At 42.9% G+C, this 14,590-nt stretch overlaps 1 pseudogene; it reads right to left on the bottom strand.

The window, feature by feature from the left end:
* Positions 1 to 440: 440 nt before the first annotated feature.
* Positions 441 to 2,474, bottom strand: LOC114507569 (annotated as a pseudogene).
* Between the last annotated feature and the right edge of the window lie 12,116 nt (positions 2,475 to 14,590).

The raw sequence follows: 14,590 nt of genomic DNA, 5'->3' as shown, positions 1-14,590 counted from the left end.
TACAAAGTGCTTCTTTTCAAAAAAATATAAATCTAGGAAAAGAGGTGGGGAGCATTTTCTCACCAGAACTTCCCCCTTGCCAGGCCCCAAGCAGGGTGAGGCCTCCACCCCCACCAGCTGAGTGAGCAGGCGGGACTAGGCACTACAATCTGGACAGGGCAGAGGTGGAATTTGCAACAGCGTCTCAACTGCCAAGAGGAGGAAAACCAGTCAACTGTACAAGTCTCCTATCAACTTAAAAACAAACAAACAAAAAACAAAGAAAAGCTGTAAAAGTCGGGCCCTATGGGTGGGAAAGTGGCCAATTTCCCGGCCAGAGACGAAATCCAGTGTGGGTGCCAAGCGGAGCTGCTTCGAGTGCAGGCACTACAGGCCATTAGGCTAGAGGCTGGAGCAGGTGGGTGGACTTGGTAAGGGCAGCCTGAGGGTGGGTGACATTGCTAATCTCCGCCCTCAAAACTCTCCTCCTCTTCCAGGACTGGGTCTGCATCCCAGCAGGTGATGTTGATTTCTGGAGGAGGTGATGTCGATTTGTGGAACACAGAAGGCAGAGACTTTGCACACAGATCTTCTGATTGAGTATATCCTCCTCCTGTGATTAGCCAAAGTACCCCTCACTGGCCTCAGTCCCTTACTTCTGGGTGGTCTCACCATTGGTCAGCAGGTGGAGCTCAGGCTCTAGCTCCAGCTTCCAGCTCAGGCTTTGGATCCAGCTCCTCCAGAGTGGAGGGCAGAGTTCAGGCCTGGAAGGCAGAGTTGGGGCCTGGGGGGCTCCCAGGGGCTACCCTTTTACTTCTGCCTCTAGGTCACAGAAGGTGGCTGGTGGCTCGGGCAGCTTATCAAAATTGAGGAGGTTGGCACAGACTTTGCCTGTTGGGGGCACTGGTTCCTGAGCCCCCTCATCCAATAGGGGTATCTCCTCCAGAGTGACCACAGCACCTGACAGTGCTATGGGAGACCTGAGCTCAGCCTGGGGTGCGGAGGTGCCATCCCCATGGCCAGGCCATAGGTTGATGAGGCTAGCGGTGGCAGGGGTGGTGGTATTGGCAACAGCAGTGTCAGCAGCAACAATGTTGGTTTCAACAGCAGCAGTTTACAAGGTGTCGGCTGCATTGGGGTCAGCTATGGCAAGCTCTAGAGGGGCAGCCAGGATGGCCTGCTCAAGAGCCACCATGCACATGAAGTCCTCTATGGGGCTGCCTTGACCATGGGAAGGCTCCAGTGCCTGAGGGGGCTCCTTCACAGGGTCAGTCCAGGCCTGAGGGGCTGCAGCTCTGGCTTCCTTGTTGGTCCCTTTACTATCCAGGTGGGGGCCAGGCTCCTGTGTCTCTTGGGTTTGTAGGGGTGGCAGTGCTGGAGACTGTGAGGACATGACCTCATCCAGCACTCATTTGATCTGCTCAGAGACAGGGGTGGAGGCTGTGCTGGAGTCAGATGGATTCCAGGTGGGTATAGGGGTGGGCACAGTCCTCTGGTAGCTTCCAGGTGGTCAGTGGCCAAAGGGCAAGGGCACATCACAGATGCCCACAGAGGCTGATGTGACTCATTCCTGCTGCTTGAAGAACTCCTGTAGGTTTTCAGGCTGCTGGGCAATAATGGCCACTGCCTCCTCCACATCTGATTCTGACTTCTTCATTTGGGTCTTTATCTCCTCATGTTGCTGGTCACCAGAGATAAGCTACTCCTTCAACCAACTCTTGGCCTCCTCAGCTTCTAAAGCCTTCTGTTTCCTCCTATGCTCCTTGATCTGCTGTTTCCTCTCTCTGTAGCGCCATTCCCACTCCTCCTGTTCCTGCAACTCTTGCTCCATCCTCTCTTGCTCAAACCTGAGGCTCTCATCCAGGACTTTCTTCCACTCCTTCTCCTTCCTCAGCTCTTCCACCTTCTTAGCCTGCTCCTAGAACTGCTCATGGTTAATCCACTTCATCTTCACAGCCACATCAGTTTTCTGATAGGTGGTGCCCACCAGCTCAGCAGTCTCATCCTCATGCAGCCACAGTCAGTGCAGCACAGGTCTGGAGAGCCTCACCAGTGGAAAAGAGCTGCCCAAATGGCACCCTCATCGATGTCTTCCATGGTGCTGGCATTCACAATCATATCCATACCCTGGGAGAATTCAGTCACTGTAGCCACATGGCTGGCACAAGCACATCTGTGGGTATCAGACACATCTTCATGGACTCAGTTGATGAGCATATATTTTGGCAGAGCAGTCTTCCTGGCAGAGCAGAGAGTCCTTGATGCTGCAGAAGCCGTACATCACCTTCTGGTTCTCAAAGTGTCCTGAGAGCTCCTGCAAGCCCTGATCTCCTCTTCTTGCAAGCTTGAGGTCATCTGAGCCATCATCATATGTGTACAGAGCCCAGTAGGCCGTGCTTCCCTCCTAAATCACTTCTTCATATGCTGCCAGCAGCTCCAGGAAGTGACAGCTGAAGCTGACACCGGCCATGCTGTGGGTGGGACAAGGCTTAATGGACAGACACATGGAGGAACAGAGTAGGAGGGAAGGAAGGAGGGAGTCACCACCACCACTGCCTTGTAGCCTCTGCCAAATATTTCAAAAATTTATGTGGAACTATAAATGACCCCAAATAGCCTCAACAATCTTGATAAGGAACAACAAAATAGGAGAGATCAAAATATCTGACATCAAGCTATACATCAGGCCAAAGTAATCAAAACAATCTGGTGCTGGCATAAGAATAGACAAATAGATCAATGAAAAAGAATAGAAAGCCCAGAAATAAACCCAAGTGTCTATGGACAATTAATATTTGATAAAAGAAGCAGGAGGGAAAAAATAGAGTTAAAGTAGCCTATCTAATAAATGATGTTGGGAGATCTGGAAACTACTTGCAAAAAAATGTAACTGTACCACCAACCTATACCATGCACAAAAGCAAACTCAAGGTGGATAAAAAACTTAAATATAAGTCATGCTACCTTAAAAGTCCCAGAGTAGAATATAGGCAGGAAAATCTCAGGTATTCCACGCAGCAATATTTTCAGTAATATGTGCCCTAGAGCGAGGGACATAAAGGAAAGCATAAACAAGTAGGCCTTCATCAAAATAAAGAGCTTGTGCACAACTTAACAAAACATCAGTAAAATGAAAAGGGAGCAAATTGTATTGGAAAATATATTTGCAAATGATTCCTCAGACAAGGTTTGATCTCTAAAATATGTACAGGACTCACACAACTCCACTCTAGAAGACAAACAATTCAATTAAAAATGGACAAAGGATGTAAACAGACACTTCTCCAAAGAGGACATACAAAGGGTCCAAAATACTAAAGGATGCTCAGCATCAGTAGCCATCAGAGACATGCAAATTCAAACCACAATGAGATACCACTTCACACCAGTTAAAATGGCTGTCATAAACAAATCAAAAAACAAGTATTGGAGACATTGTGGAAAAAGGGGAACCCTAGAGTACAGTTGGTGGGAATGCACACTGGTGCAGCCACTGTGGAAAACAGTATGGAATTACCTCTGAAAACTAAAAATGGAACTGCCTTTTGACCCAGCAATTCCACTGCTAGGATTATACCCTAAGGAGCCTGAACCTCCAATTCAAAAGAACCTATGCATCCCAATGTTCATAGCAGCACAATTTACAATAGCCAAATGCTAGAAGCAACCTAAGTGCCCATTAGTAAACAAGTGGACCAAAAAACTGTGGTACATTTACACAATGGAATTCTACACAGTAGAAAGAAAGAAAAAGCTCCCACCCTTCATGGCAGTATGGATGGAAGTGGAAAGCATTATGCTAAATGAAATAAGCCTGGCGCTAAAAGAGAAATACCATATAATCTCACCTATAAGTGGAACCTAATCAACAAAACAAGCAAGCAAGCAAAATACAACCAGAGATATTGAAATAAAGAACAAACTGACAGTAACCAGAGAGGAGGGAGGAGAGGGATAATAGGGGATAATGACCATCATGAAACATGTACAAAGGACACATGGACAAAGCCTAAGGGGATAGGTTCGAGGGTGGGAGGCAGGTATGATTGGGGCAGTGGAGTATGGCGGGGTAAAAATGGAGACAATTATACTTGAACAACAATAAAAAGGAAATAAAAAAAACAACTGTGGTACATTTATACAATGGATTACTACACAGCACCAAAAAAAGGAGCTCCTTTGATTCATGACAACATGGATGGAACTGGAGAGCATTATGCTAAATATAGTAAGCCAGGAGGTAAAAGACAAATACCATATGACCTCACCTATAAATGGAAATGAATCAACAAAACAAACAAGCAATCAAAATATAACCAGGGACATTGAAATAAAGAACGAACTGAGAGAATTTGAGGAGGAAGATGGTGAGGGGATAGGAGGGAATAGATTCCACTTCCTCCTACACATGGTAGAAAAACCTAGCTGATCTATGGAAGAACAGAACAAACAGCAAACAGTACCCCAGCATATGGAAATAAGAGACCAAAAATTGTAGCAGACACTGAAAAGCCAGAAGTAAGGAGAGGGCTTCAGGCCAATAAGGTCCCAGGGACCAGCTTGGGAACCAAGGTGGCTACAGCCCCAGGCCCAGAGCCCACCACTGGACCTGCCACAGAGTCCTTGGGAGAGGGCCGGGTCAACTCTGCCCTCCCTCCCTGGCCAACCAAGGTTTAAATAGCACTGGGAGAGGCCTGGTTGCTTGAAGTGGCAGAGAGGGGCCACTTTCTGCCAGAGTCTGTGGATACTAGCTTAGAAGAGTTGAGAGTTCCGCAGTGATGAGCACTGATCTGGATAATCACTGGTCTGGCTGGAGAATTGGGCTATACAGAGCCACAGGCTTGAATAGGAGCAATTTCCCAAAAAGAAAAACTGTTTGGGGAGTACTGCGGCATCAGCTGCTGGGCCTCCTCCCAAACCAGCAGGGCAGCGATCCCAAGGTGGTAGGGAAGTTTGCACAGAAGGCCCTGCTCACCTCCATACCATTAGGAAGGGTGAATGCCCAAGCCTGTGGCACCAAGACAGCCTGACTGAGCGAGCATGAGCTGCACCCCAGTCCACAGCAGTAACACCAGGGGAAAGAGCACTCTTCCGAAGACCTGAATCCAACATCCACGGCTCTGGGGAGAGTGGGCTCAAGACTGGCTGAATGCAGAATGGGAAGGGAGAAAAGTCATACCAATCCCCCCTCAGCCAGCAAGACCAGAAAAACCGGTTTGCGGTTTGGCCAGTTTGAAACCAAGAGGTTGTTTGTTTGCTTCTTTATTTGTTTGTTTTTAGAAATCTTTTATTTTTTTTTAATTTTTATTATTGTTTTATCTTTCAATAACTTCTTCCTGTCTTTCCTTCTTCCTCTCTTTCCAATTTTATCTCTCCTTTCTCCCTTCTTTTACCTTTTTTTTTAAATACCCACAAGTGAGAAAACAAACAAACAAACAAACCCGGAACTGTGAAAAGACCACAGTTGGACCCAAAGAGGGGGCAACCCAACAGCTGAGACAGTGGGACAAAATTCACTTTGCTATTACAGAGAACCTGCAAGTTATGGCATATTTGTATTATTTTTTTCTTTATTCCTACATCTTTTATTTTAATAGTATTTTTGTACTCCTTTCTGTATAGTCTTCATTGCTTAGCTGGTTATATTGTTTCATTTGACAGGTTTCCCCTTTTCTCTCTGACATAGTATATTGCTAATTTACTGTCCTTCATACCATTTCTGTTCCTTTAGCACACTATTTAAGGTCCCATACTCCCTATTCTTGTTATCCAGATCACATAGATTCTGTCATATGATTGTTGCTTTAATATTAGTGTAAATAATAACTGTTCCATACAATTGTAAATACTTCACAACACTCCTCCCAAATCTTAGCTCACATCACAGTTTCCTAAACTCTATTACTGTAGTGGTTAACTCTATTCTCACACACACCAAACCTATTTACTATCCTTTACTCTCATCTTACCTCAAAATCTGACCTCCCACAACCTCACTGCTCTCTAGATCCAGCTAACAATCCTTTCCTCCCTAACAAGAGTCTTATCTTCTTTCCATCCTTTCTAAATAGTGGTTAGTTGGGTGGAAGATCACTGTTAAGACTGGTCATAGCCAAGGATCTCCTATATCTTCTCTACTGGCTGCTACTGTAAATACCATGGAATACTCTCTTGCTGTCTTAAACGATTTTGCCTTACCCCTCCAACTGATCACAAATAAGAGTTAGTGGAAGCTGTGAACACCAGGATACCTGAAGGAGACTGCACCACTGAATTTCACAAGTATTCTACCACAGAAGTTCACACCATAAACCCAGGGAGTCAGAACAGGTCAGTTTAAGATGCAGAGGCTAACAAAAAGTCTCACAAACAATGGGAAGACAAAGAAACAATCCCCAAATGAAGGGAAAGGAGGAATCCTCAGAAAGAATGCTAAATGAAATAGAGGCAACTCAACAACTATCAGATATTCAGTTCAAAGCAATGATTATCAGGAAACTCAATGAGCTCACAATGAGCTACCAGAAACTCCAGGGAAGCTACAATGAACTCACTGAAAACTATACCAACATGAAAAGGAAAATACAAACTATCAACAAGGGCCAAGAGGAAATGAAGAATACAATTTCTGAACTGAAGAACACAGTAGAAGGGATGAAAAGCAGGATCAATGAAACAGATTATTGGATCAGAGAATTGGAGGACAAAGTAGAAAAGAACACCCAGAAAGAGCAAGAAAACGAAAAGAGGCTCAGAAAGAATTAAGAGGGATTAAGAGAAATGAAAGACAATATGAAATGTAATAATATCCATATAATAGGGATGCCAGAAGGAGAGGAAGAGCAAGGGATAGAAGCCCTATTTGAAAAAGTAATGATAGAAAACTTCCCTAATTTCATGAGAGAAAAAGTCACAGAAAACCAGGAAACACAGAGAGTTCTAATCAGGAGGAACCCAAAGAGGCCTACCTCAAGACACATCATAATTAAAATGGAAAAATTTCAAGACAAAGAAGGAATCTTAAAAGCAGCAAGGGAGAAACAGGAAGTAACATACAAGGGAGCCCCAATGAGGCTAACAGCTGACTTCTCAATGGAAATGCTCCAAGCCAGAAGAGAATGGCAAGAAATATTCCAAGTAATGAGAACCAGATGTCTGCAACCAAGGCTAGTTTACCCAGCAAGTCTCTCAATCAAGATAGAAGGTCAAATAAGAAGCTTCCCAGACACAAGAAATCTAAAAGAGTACACCTCCACCAAACCAGCTCTGCAAGAGATGCTAAAGGGGCTGCTTTAAGGAAAGGAAGGAAAAGAGAGAGAGAGAGAGGAACCAAGGTACATAAATGGCAATGAATAAGTACCTATCAATAATAATCTTAAACATAAATGGATTAAATGCTCCAATCAAAAGACATAGAATAGCTGAATGGATTAGAAAGCATGACCCACACATATGCTGCCTACAAGAGACCCACCTCAGAATGAAAGACCTACACAGGCTGAAAGTGAAGGGCTGGAAACAAGTTTTCCAAGAAAATGTACTGGGAAAAAAAGCCGGGGTAGCAGTACTCATATCAGACAAAATAGACTTCCAAAAAAGGGCCATAAAGAGAGACCCAGAAGGTCACTTCATAATACCCAAGGGAGGAATCCACCAAGAAAACATAAACATTGTAAATATATACACACCCAACACAGGAGCACCCAAATACATAAAGGACTTAGACGACTTACCCTAGGGGACTTCAAGAAAGATACTGACAGGGACACAATTATAGTGGAGGATTTTAACACCCCATTGTCAAAAATGGACAGATCTTCCAAACAAAATATCAACAAAGATATTGTGGCATTGAACAATGCCCTAGATGAAATGAACTTAACTGATATCTATAGAGCCCTCCATCCCAAAGAAGCTAAATACAAACTGTTTTCAAATGCACATGGAACATTTTCAAAGATAGACCACATGATAGAACATGAAACAAGCCTCAACAAATTCAAGAAAATTAAAATCATACCAAGCAATTTCACAGATCACATGGGACTGAAACTAGAAACCAACCCCAAGGAAAAAAACCCAAAACACTCAAAATCATGGAGATTAAATAGCATGCTATTAAACAATGAATGGGTCAAGATTGAAATTAGGGAAGAAATCAGAAAGTTCCTGGAAACAAATGAAAATGAACTCACAATAACCCAAAACTTATGGGACACAGCCAAGGCAGTCCTGAGAGGGAAGTTCATAGCAATACAGGCACACCTAAAAAAGTTAGAAACATTTCAAACAAACAACCTAACCCTACATCTACAAGAACTCGAGGAACAACAAAAAAGACAGCCCAGAGCAAGTAGAAGGAAGGAAATAACCAAGATCAGAGCACAATTAAAAGACATAGAGACTAAAAGCACAATTCTAAGGATCAATGAATCTAGGAGTTGGTTCTGTGAAAAGATAAACAAAAATGACAAGCCTTTAAGCAGGCTCATCAACAAAAAAAAGAGGGAAGACCTAAATAAACACAATAAGAAATGAAAGAGGAGAGATTACAACTGATACCATAGAAATACAAAGGATTGTAAGGCAATACTATGAAGAACTGTTTGCCAAGAAATTTGAAAATATAGGTGAAATGGACAAATTTCTAGAAAAATATAATCTTCCAAAACTCAATAAAGAAGAAGCAGAAGGCCTAAACAAACCAATAATAGCAAATATAATTGAAGCAGTAATAAAAAAAAAAAAAACCTCCTGACATACAAAAGCCCTGGACTGGATGGTTTCACAGGAGAACTCTACAAAGCATTTAAGGAAGACCTAACCCCTATCCTTCACAGACTATTCTAAAAAATCCAAAATGATGGAAAACTCCCAAACTCTTCTTATGAAGCCAACATTATCCTAATCCCAAAACCAGATAAAGACACAACAAAAAAGAAAACTTCAGGTCAATATCGCTGATGGAAATAGACGCTAAAATCCTCCACAAAATATTGGCAGACAGCATCCAACAATACATTAAGAAGATCATACACTATGACCAAGTGGGATTCATCCCAGGGATGAAAGGATGGCACAATGTTTGCAAGTCAATAAATGTAATAAATCACATAAACAAAAACAAAGATAAAAATCACATGATCATATCAATAGATGTGGAAAAAGCATTTGATAAGGTACAACACCCATTTATGATAAAAAAAAAAAAAAACTCAGCAAAGTGGGAATAGAGGTAGCATTCCTGAACATAATGAAGGCCGTATATGAGAGACCTACACCCATCATCATACTCAATGGGCACAAACTAAAATCTTTTCTAGTAAGATCGGGAACAAGACAAGGCTGTCCACTTTCACCACTTCCATTCAATATAGTATTGGAAGTATTAGCCACAGTGATCAGACAAGAAAAGGAAATAAAAGGCATCCAAATCAGAAAGGAGGAAACAAAACTGTCATTGTTTGCAGATGACATGATAGTGTACATAGAAAATCCTATAGACTCCACCAAAAAACTGCTCACCTTAATAAATGAATTTGCAAAACACTGGGATATAAAGTCAATATCCAGAAACCAAAGGCATTTTTGTATACCAACAATGAAATAGCAGAAGCAGAAAGCAAGAAAAATATCCCATTTGAAATAGCAAAAAGAAAAATAAAATACCTAGGAATAAACCTAACCAAGGAGGTAAAAGATCTTTATGCACAAAACTACACAACACTAAAGAAAAAAATCAAGGAAGACACAAACAAATGGAAACATACACCATGTTCATGGATCGGAAGAATTAACATCATCAAAATGTCCCTACTACTCAAAGCAATTTACACATTCAATGCAATACCTATTAAAGTACCAATGGTTTATTTCACAGACATAGAACAAACACTTCAAAAATGTATATGGAACCATAAGTGACCTCCAATAGCTGCTGCCATTTTGAGAAAGAAGAACAAAGTGGGAGGGATCACAATACCTGATACCAAACTGTATTACAAGGCCACTGTAATCAAAACAGCCTGGTACTGACATAAATACAGGCACATGGACCAGTGGAACAGAACAGAGAGCCCAGAAATAAACCCAAGTCTATGGTCAATTTATATTTGACAAAGGGAGCAGCAACATAAAATGGAATAAGAATAGCCTCTTCAACAAATGGTGTGGGGAAAACTGGACAGCTACTTGCAAAAAAATGAAACTCGAGCACCAACTTACACCATACACAAAAATAAATTCAAGGTGGATAAAAGACTTAAATATAAAGCATGACACCATTAAAGTCCTAGAAGAGAACATTGGCAGGAAAATGTCAGAAATTTCATGCAGCAACATTTGTACTGATATGTTCCCCACAGCAAGGGACATAACAGAAATAATAAACAAATGGGACCTCATCAAAATAAAAAGCTTCTGCACAGCTAAAGAAAACACTATTAAAATGAAAAGAGAACAAACTGTATGGGAAAACATATTTGCCAATGATACCTCAGACAAGGGTTTAATCTCCAAAATATATAAAGAACTTATAAGACTCCACTCTAAAAAAGACAAGCAACCCAATTGAAAAATGGGCAAAGGGCCAGTACAGACACTTCTCCAAGGAGGACATATGGAGAGCCCAGAGATATATGAAAGGAGGCTCATCATCACTAGCCATCAGAGAGATACAAATTAAAACCACAAAGAGATAGCACTTTACACCAATCAGAATGGCCATCATAAACAAAGCAACAAACAACAAGTGTTGGAGAGGTTGTGGAGAAAAAGGGACCCTAGTGCACTATTGGTGGGATTGCACACTGGTACAACCACTATGGAAAACAGTATGGAATTTTCTCAGAAAACTAAAAATGGATCTGCCTTTTGACCCAGCAATTCCACTGCTGGGACTATATCCTAAGAACCTTGAAACACCCATCCAAAAGAACCTATGCACCCCAATGTTCATAGCAGCTCTATTTACAATGGCCAAAGGTTGGAAGCAACCTAGGTGCCCATCAGTAAATGAATGGATCAAAAAACTATGGTACATTTACACAATGGAATTCTATGCTACAGAAAGAAAGAAGGAGCTCCTACCCTTTGTGACCAGAGGGATGCACCTGGAAAGCATTATGCTAAGCGAAATAAGCCAAGTGGTGAAAGACAAATACCATCTGATCTCACCTTTAACAGGAACATAATCAACAAAACAAAGAAACAAGGAAAATATAACCAAAGACACTGAAATAGAGAACAGGCTGACAGTGTTCAGAGGGAAGAGGGGAGGGAATTTCAGGGGGAAAGAGGAAGGGTTTACAGAAACAAGTATAAAGGACTCATGGGCAAAAACTAGGGGTCAGTGAAATGTGAGGGAAGAGTCAAGGGCTGGGTGGGTGGGCTGGGATGGGAGTAAAAGATGGAAAATTGTACTTGAACAACAATTAAAATAAAATTGAAAAAGAACTGACAGTAACCAGAGGGACTGAGGGAGGGGGATAATGAGGAATAAAAGGAAAGAGTCAAGTCAAGGAATATGTATAAAGGACCTATGGACAAAGCCAAAGAGGAGTAGCATCAAGGGTGGGAGGTGGGGATGGGTGGGGCAGGGGGAGTGGTGGTGGGGAAATTGAGACAACTGTACTTGAACAAAAATTAAAAATAAAGCCTTCTGGCCAAGATGGAGGCACAGGTGCCTAATTGCACAACCAAAAGAAAAACAACAATTTAAAAACAAAAAAACAACCAGAACTGACAGAAAATCAAACTGTATGGAAGTCTGACAATCACGGAGTTAAAGAATACACATTCATCCAGACCAGTAGGAGGGGTGGAGATGGGCAGCCAGGTGGAGAATCTCTGCAAGGCAGCAGCTGGTGGACCAGGCCAGGAGTCAGCTGGTGGAGTGGGTGGTCTCACATTTGCATGCACATAAACCAGGAGGAACTGGAGAGCAAAACAGACTGTGCAACGCAGGGCTCCGGCCCAGGGGAATAAAGTCTCAAAACACTGATTCAAAACACCTATGGCGGTTGAAGCAGCAGTGGGAGAAATCCCTAGCCTCACAGGAGAGTTTGTTGGAGAGGCCCACAGGGTGTTAGAACATACACAAGCCCACCCACCCAGGAATCAGCACCAAAAGGGCCCACTTTGCTCGTGGGTAGTGGGGGAAGTGACTGTAATCCAGCAGAGAGCAGACCGAGCACCATTGTTCCCCCAGAGACCCCTTCCCCACAGAGAGTCAGGAGGCAGCCATGTGGATTGCCCCACCCTGGTGAACACCTAAGGCTCCACCCCATACTACATAATAGGCCCACCAACACACACACACAAAAATGGCCCAAATGAAAGAACAGATCAAAGCTCCAGGAAAAATACAACTAAGCGATGAAGCAATAGCCAACCTATCAGACGCACCATTCAAAACGCTTGTAATTAGGATGCTCACAGAAGTGGCTGAATTTGGTCGCAAATTAGATGAAAAAATGATGGCTATGCTAAGTGAAATAAAGGAAAATGTACAGGGAATTAATAGTGATGGGAAGGAAACTGGGACTCAAATCAACAGTGTGGACCAGAAGGAAGAAAGCAACAACAAAACAGAAAAGAATGAAGAAACAAAATTTCAAAAAAAAATGAGGAGAGGCTTAGGAACCTCCAGGACACCTTTAAATGTTCCAACAATGGAATCATAGGGGTGCCAGAAGGAGAAGAGGAAGAGCAAGAAATGGAAAAATAATGAAGGAGAACTTCCCCAAACTGGCAAAGGAAATAGACTTCCAGGAAGTCCATTTCAGAGAGTCCCAAAGAAGTTGGACCCAAGTGTTGGAGTCCACCCTGCCAGGTCTCAGGAAGCTGTAAACCCCCGTGACTTAGGCTGAGTGAGAGACCTCTGAACCAGGAGCCACCAAGGAGACAAAACATTTCCCTGGCATGAACGCTACCTGTTCTGTGCCTGGCCTCCTATGCTTGATCAGTTAGCCAATGATGGGTAAGATTTCCCACAGGGGGAATCGCCTAAGACAGGCATGATCATGAGGAGGCCTCAGGGAAGAGACTCGGAGCTGTGGAAATGAAGGGGTGATGGACATCAACCCCTGCCCCCTCAGCTTTGTCAAAGCCTGAGTCCTTGTTCTAAGTTGTGAGAATTCCAAGTCTCCTGGCTGCCTTTGTCTCCTCTGTTGACTCAGCCTACGGAAATAACAGGGGCAGTGCAACCCAGACCAGAGTGGGCAGACCCCCAGGGTAATCAGGCCTGGGACATAGAATATGCAAGATCATGTGAGATCTGCTTGCTGGAGGATGCTATTGAATTAGAATTTGAAGGCACAGGCAGAAAACAAGACTAGCCTTTTAGGTCCTGTAGTGATAAAACCCCAAACTTTGCCCAGAATCCCAGCAGGAGTTCTGCCAGCACCTTTGAAAATTGCCTACTTGTTTGATCTTCCCTGCCAGACTGGAATCCACAAGCTGTGTCTGTATTCTTAATGAAAACCTACTGAGACAGGGGCTTGAGATGCTCTCCACTAGAAAGAGTGGCCGTTTCATCCCTATTTCCCCACAGGACCCAGTTGTCTCTGTATAGGTTTTTCTCATGTTTGGATGAGCCATCCGCAGCGTTTCACAGTCACTGCAGGCTAGTCACCATGTCACCCAAGGAGGAACACACCAAGGCACATCTTAATTACATTACCCAAGACTAAAATGAAGGAGAGGATCTTAGAAGCAGTAAGAGAAAAGGAGACAGTTACCTACAAAGGAATTCCCATAAGACTGTCAACTGATTTCTCAAAAGAGACCTTATAGGCAAGAAGGGACTGAAAAGAAATATTCCAAGTCATGAAAGGCAAGGATTTACATCCAGATTACTCTATCCAGCAAAGCTTTCATTTAGAATAGAAGGGCAGATAAAGTGCTTCTCAGAAAAGGTCAAGTTAAAGGAGTTCATCATCACCAAGCCCTTATTATATGAAATGTTACAGGGGTTTATCTAGGAAAAAGAAGATAAAAAATATGAACAGTAAAATGACAGCAAATACACAGTTACTAACAACCATACCTAAAACAAAAGCAAAAGCAGACTAAGCAAACAACTGGAACAGGAACAGAACCACAGAAATGGAGATCACATGGAGGGTTAGCAACAAGGGAGTGGGAGTGGGATAGAGGGGGAAAAGGTACAGAGAATAAGTAGCATAGAAGGTAGGCAGAAAATAGACAGTGGGAGGTTAAGAACAGTATAGGAAATGTAGAAGCCAAAGAACTTACATGTGTGACCCATGGACATGAACTCAAGGGGGGGGCGGGGGATGTGAGTAGGAGGGTGTGTGCAGGGTGGAGGGGAATAAAGGGGTAAAATGGGACAACTGTAAGCATAATCAATAAAATAAATTAAAAAAAAATAAAAATAGCCCTCTGGTGTGGTTCAGTGGATTGAGTGGCTAGCCACATTCAAAGGGTCACCAGTTTGATTCCTGGTCTGGGGCACATGCCTGGATTGTGGGCAGGGTCCCCAGAGGGGGACAGGTAAAAGGAATCATGCTTTGATGTTTCCCTTCATCTCTTTCTTCCTCCCTTCTCCTTTCTCTAAAAAATAAATAAATAAAATCTTTAAAAAAATAAA

The sequence above is a fragment of the Phyllostomus discolor genome, chromosome 10 (genome assembly GCF_004126475.2).
Source record: "Phyllostomus discolor isolate MPI-MPIP mPhyDis1 chromosome 10, mPhyDis1.pri.v3, whole genome shotgun sequence".
Classification (NCBI taxonomy): domain Eukaryota; kingdom Metazoa; phylum Chordata; class Mammalia; order Chiroptera; family Phyllostomidae; genus Phyllostomus; species Phyllostomus discolor.
Note: the sequence above shows the minus strand (reverse complement) of the source record. Positions and strands in the feature narration are given on the sequence as shown.